At 28.2% G+C, this 6,493-nt stretch overlaps 1 non-coding gene across 1 annotated transcript; it reads left to right on the top strand.

Moving 5' to 3' along the window:
* Window positions 1-1,002: 1,002 nt before the first annotated feature.
* LOC145080618 (U6 spliceosomal RNA) lies at window positions 1,003-1,105 on the top strand. Its single transcript, XR_013695217.1, has one exon. It is a non-coding gene; the product is annotated as a U6 spliceosomal RNA (small nuclear RNA).
* Window positions 1,106-6,493: the final 5,388 nt, after the last annotated feature.

Below are 6,493 nucleotides of genomic sequence, written 5' to 3'. Positions count from 1 at the left end.
AACATCGACCTCAATGCAGACACGGATAATATACCGGACGACTTGAACGACCTAGAAAAGATTTCCCTGCCTCGACGACCAATAGGCCACACCAAAGCGAGGCGTGCTCAACAAAATGCGGAGGAAGGCAAAACTAAATGTCGAGAGCAAGCTGAATGGAAAAAAAATTGACAATCACAACGAAATCGGGCGTAAAAGATATGAGTTGCAACGGGATCATTTGGAGTTCCTTCGTGTTGAAGCCAAGGAAGATCGCATTGCAAAAGATTTGGCAAGTATTCAAACTAGCGAGGAGAATTTGTCACCAAGACGGTTGGAGGTGCTCCGAAAAATGAAGGCGAAGATCGAGCATAAATATTTTGACGAATATTAGTGTTTTTTTCGTTGTAATGTTTTTTTGGTCAATGTTTTTTTTCGTTGTAATGTCGTTTTTATTTTTTTTCGTTGTAATGTCGTTTTTATTTTTTTGGTTATAATATAGTTCAAATACTTATATTTTGGTAACACTTTTAAGTTTATCGGCACCCAAATATAGCGAATATCCCCCAGGGTACAAAACCCAAAATTCAAATGGATAACATACACATTTCTATATCCAACCCAACATCAATAAAAGATTGAGATAATGACTTAGGAGGGTAATTAGGTTTCCAGTTTGTTCGTATTAGGTCACTAAGTCTTTTTTTTTTTTTTTTTTTTTTGTACGTATTAGACCAATATGGTTGTTATTACCGTTTAGAAATAGTCATTTTACCGGTTTTAACCGGTAAAATGACTATTTCTAAACGGTAATAACAACCATATTGGTCTAATACGCACAAAAAAACCTTAGTGACCTAATACGGACAAACTGAAAACCTAATTACCTTCCTAAGTCATTAACCCTAAATTTAAAGACATGAAGAATATATCACCATCAACAGTAAACTAGTTCGTTTAGAACTCGCATCGTCTCGTATAACCTGCTACGCATCTATATGGCGACGCTCTTCATCTATGGCCTTCCCTTTGGGGACATCCGATAAAATTGGAACGATACAGAGAAGATTAGCATGGCCCCTGCGCAAGGATGAGACACACAAATCAAGAAATGTTCCATTTTTTTTAAACCCTTCGTCGTCTTCTCTAGAACCCTAATTCCATTTTCAAATGCTAATAGAATTCACATTTCGGTAGTTCATCGACTGAAGTCATGATCAGAAAACATGTGGATTCCATGGTCAGATTGATCTTCTTGTTGATGTCTTCAACCATTTGTGGCAAGTAAGGGTGATATTTCTTTTTATAAAGTCTCCTTTAACTTTTTTACTTTTCCTGTCATTAAGTTTCATGCTTTATAAACTTCCGTTTATGTGTTGTATATAGTCTGTATGTGTTTGTTTATGTGCTGATTTTTGATTAATTTTGCAACTTCAGTTTCTTAGTTCATTTTGTGGCTTTGCTCTTTATAAAATAATTGATAATAGGCATCATCTGCAAGTCACTGTTGGTTTTACATTCCCAATCGTTATCAAATGTAGACATTGATGGGAGGTATCAAAGTGAGATTGTATTTGTACATATGGATGTGTTCATGTAAACATTTAAATGACAAAAAAGAAGTTATTGATAACACATGTTGCATATTTATGTAATGAAGATCATCAATCATATGAGTTTTTGGACTTAGAAGTTTTGAAAGTGTTGTGAGATAAATTCAAATGGAAGCAACTATTTTCAGTAAAACAAGTCAGTCACATTGATTAGTAAGCATGTTTTCTAAATAATTGGGGTTAATGACTTAGGAGAGTAATTATGTTTCCAGTTTTTTCGTATTAAGTCACTAAGGTTTTTTTGTGCGTATTAGACGAATGTGGTTGTTATTACGGTTTAGAAATAGTCATTTTTACCGGTTTTGTTATTACCGTTTAGAAATAGTCCTTTTTACCGGTTTTAACCGGTAAAAATGACTATTTCTAAACGGTAATAACAACCATATTGATTTAATACGCACAAAAAAAACCTTAGTGACCTAATACGGATAAATTGAAAACCTTATTACCCTCCTAAGTTATTATCCTAAAAGATTTATTAACATTGCCCAAACCCAATAACGACATTGACCACAAATGAATAAAAAAAATTGTCCCGTGTTTCACGAGCGTATCACCTCCTAGTTATCAATATAATATACTAGGTGTAAGACCCATGTATTACATGGGTTTATTTAAAAAAATTAAATATGAAATTTTAACAATTTGAAAAGTTTGAATTTATAAGAAAAATAAGAAATCTTTTGAATTATTAAAATTAAAGAGACTTTAATGTATTAGATACATTACATATATAAATTATTTCTAATAAATACCTTAGATATTAAATGTGAAATTTTAATTTAATAAAATGAAAAATACAATAAAATGACAAGTGGAAAATAGAAAATTTAAAAATGTTAGAAAATGACATGTGTCCAAATAAAATAGAAAAGAACATGTGACATAAAAACTTTCATTTATTATAATAGATTTGTTTTGTTAAATTAAATAAAGTACTTGATTGAAAACATAAACCAAAATATAAATAAACCAAAAAATCGATCAGATATTTCTGTCTATATTTAAAATGTTTGAACATGTTAAATATAAACTTGAATCGTATTGTCATATTAACTAAAATAATATTCAAAAACTACTTTTTTAAAGTATATTTTTTAAACTTATTTTGTAAATTAATTAACAATCATAGCTAAAAAGTAAAATAAAATTATTTATATCTATATCTATTATAAAAATTAAAAGATAGTCATATATGTAAAATTTTAAATTAGTCGATCATAGCATTTATTTAAAAATTATACTAAATTGACAATCATATATGTGGTTTTACTTGTGTATAAACAGTGGGTAAATGGTATTGAATAATATTTTTTTAAAATATCTGAGATTATATATATATATATATATATATATATATATATATATATAATCTCAGATATTTTCAAAAAATATTATTCAATACCATTTACCCACTGTTTGTACACAAATATATATATATATATATATATATATATATATATATATATATATATATATATTAAAAATTATTATTTTAATTCTAATATAAATATCATAATCTTTTTAAAAAACATATATATTTTTAATGTAACTTTTAACTTTTACAACAGATGGGCATTCGTTTAATATATATACTAGTTTAGAACTCGTGGTAACCACGATTATAAAATTGTTTAACTTTAATAGTTATAATTTAAAATTATTAAAAACTTAATTTAAATAAATTATTAATTATGAGGTTTTTTTAGATATATAAAATTATAATGATTGATTTAAATAAATATGTAAAATTATATCACTTTATAATTTGTATTAATTTTATTTTAATTTTTATTCTAATGTTGTTAATTTAATGTAATTAGAATTGGAAATTTAAAATTTGAAATTTGAAATGGAGATTTAATATGTTAACAAATGGTATGCATTAATTATAAGACATAATAACGTGAAAGATGACAAAAAAGTTTTTTGCATTAATTATGAGGCTTAATATGGTGACACATGTCAAAAGGATATTAAAAATTACACTTTTATTAGAATAGGTATATATATATATATATATATATATATATATATATATATATATATATATATATATATACATATATATATATATATATATATATATATATCATGTGAGACGCCCTAATTTTGTGAGACCGTGAGACGCAATCATAGCCACTAATTTATTAGATAAAACAAAAACATTTTTAAAATTCAAAATAATTGAAAATTTTAGAATTTTTTTTTCAATATTATTTTCGGAATATATATTTTCCAAAAAAAATACCATGCATAGTTTCACCAATGTTAATTGTACTTTCAAATGAATGTGGTGAAAGGAAGAACGTTTCATTTATAATATAGTATGATATGAGCTTTTCTACCATGCATCGTTTTTTAATATATAATAACTATTATTTGTAGGTTAGCAAACACAAATAATGTTAACGTACTGGTTAGCCAGGTCATTCTTTAGGTTTTTTTAGAGTATTTATCGTTTTTTAATATATAATAAGTATTATTCGTCGTCTTCTCTAGAACCCTAATTCCATTTTCAAATGCTAATAGAGTTCAATTGCAATTCTTATGTTTTGGTAGTTCATCTACAGACAACATGTGGATTCCATGGTCAGATTGATCTTCTTGTTGATGTCTTCAACCATTTGTGGCAAGTAAGGCTGATATTTCTTTTTATAAAGTCTCTTTTAAGTTTTTTACTTTTCCTGTCATTAAGTTTCATGCTTTATAAACTTCCTTTTAGATGTTGTATATAGTCTGTATGTGTTTGTTTATGTGCTGATTTTTGATTAATTTTGCAACTTTAGTTTCTTAATTAATGTTGTGGTTTTGCTTTTTAAAATAATTGATAATAGATATCGTCTGCAAGTCTCTGTTGGTTTTACATTTCCATTCGTTATCAAATGTAAACATTGATGGGAGGTATCAAAGTGAGATTGTATTTGTACATATGGGTGCGTTCATGTAAATATGTAAATGACAAAAAAGAAGTTATTGATAAAATGTTGCATATTTATGTAATGAAGATCATCAATCATATGAGTTTTTGGACATAGAAGTTCTAGAAGGGTTGTGAGATAAGTTTAAATAAAAGCAACTATTTTCAGTCAAACAAGTCAGTCACATTGATTAGTAAGCATGTTTTCTAAATAATTGGGGTTAATGACTTCGGAGGGTAATTAAGCTTCCAGTTTGTTTGTATTAGGTTACTAAGGTTTTTTTTGTGCGTATTAGACCAATATGGTTGTTATTACCGTTTACAAATAGTCATTTTTACCGGTTTTAACCGGTAAAAAAAGACTATTTCTAAATGGTAATAACAACTATATTGGTCTAATACGCACAAGAAAAACCTTAGTGACCTAATAAGGAGAAACTGAAAACCTTATTACCCTCATAAGTCATTATCCCTAAAATATTTATCATCATTGCCCAAACCCAATAACGACATTGACCACAAATAAATAAATAAATAATTTGTCCCGTGTTTCACGAGGGTATCACCTAGGGATGAGATTTAGAACCAGAAAACCGGACCGGAACCGGAACCGTTAGAACCGGAATATGTTAAACTGATTCGGGTCCCAGGTTTAACGAATGGCTCTATCCGGGTTCCGGGTAATCTGGGTTTCGGGTTTGGGTAAACCAGGTTTAAGAACCGGAACCGGTTTTAGGGGCTGGAACCGGTTTCTATGGAAAGTTTAAAAATGCATATCTCATTCGTTTGAAGTCGGATTGACATGAAGTTTTTTCCATAGTATAGTTTATAGTTTTTACATTATTTTAGTCTATAATTTTGTCATTTTTGGGTTTATATTCATTGACTTATAGTCTCTCAAAGTTGTTTTATTTTATTATTTTTTTTATTTTTATTTTTATTTTTTTGTATTTTGTGATAGTTTTAAAACATGCATATCTCATTCGTTTAAAGTCGGATTGGCATAAGGTTTTTTCCATAGTATAGTTTATATTTGTACATGATTTTAGACTATAACTTTGTTATTTTTGGGTTTATATTCATTGACTTATAGTCTATCAAAGTTGGGATATCAAAGCTTGAAATTTTATGTTTTTAAGTTTTTTTTTTTTTTTTTTTTTTTTTTTTTTTTTTTTTTTTTTATATTTTTTGATAGTTTTAAAACATCATATCTCATTCGTTTGAAGTCGGATTGGCATGAGGGTTTTTTTTCCAGAGTGTAGTTTATAGTTTGTACATGATTTTAGACTATAATTTTGTTATTTTTGGATGATTATTCATTGACTTATAGCCTCTCAAAGTTGGGATATCAAAGCTGAAAATTTTATGTTTTTCAGCTTTCTTTGTATTTCGTGATAGATTTAAAACATACACATTTAATTCGTTTGAAGCCGGAATAGCATGTGGTTTTTTCCAAAGTGTAGTATAGAGTTTGTACATGATTTTAGACTATAATTTTTTCATTTTTGGTTTCATATTCACCGATTTATAGTCTCTCAAAGTTGGGATATCAAAGCTGTGAATTTTTTTTCACTGCTTTATTTTTGTATTTTGTGAAATTTTGAAACATGCATTCGACCCACTTTACCCGATTCCCCGGGTTTTTCGTTTTTAGACCTACTTTACCCGGTTTCATTTGACCCACTTTGATATTTCCTGGTTCTCCGGTTCTACACCCATTTTACCTGGTACATTACCCTGAACCGAACCGGAACCTGTTCCTATATACCAGTCCTAAAAAATCTCGTAACTGGTTCCCGGGTTTTCCGGGTCCGAGTCTACCGGTCCAGGTTTGGACCCACTCTCATCCCTACTATCACCTCCAAGTTATTAATATAATATATTTGTTTTGTTAAATTAAATAAATTAGTTGATTTAAAACATAAACCAAATTATAAATAAACCAAAAAATGGATAAAATATTTCTATCTATATTTAAAAT

Source organism: Lactuca serriola, chromosome 1 (genome assembly GCF_051521515.1).
Source record: "Lactuca serriola cultivar US96UC23 chromosome 1, Lser_US96UC23_V15, whole genome shotgun sequence".
NCBI lineage: Eukaryota > Viridiplantae > Streptophyta > Magnoliopsida > Asterales > Asteraceae > Lactuca > Lactuca serriola.
The sequence above is the reverse complement of the archived record's forward strand: the minus strand, read 5'-3'. Positions and strand labels throughout refer to the sequence as shown.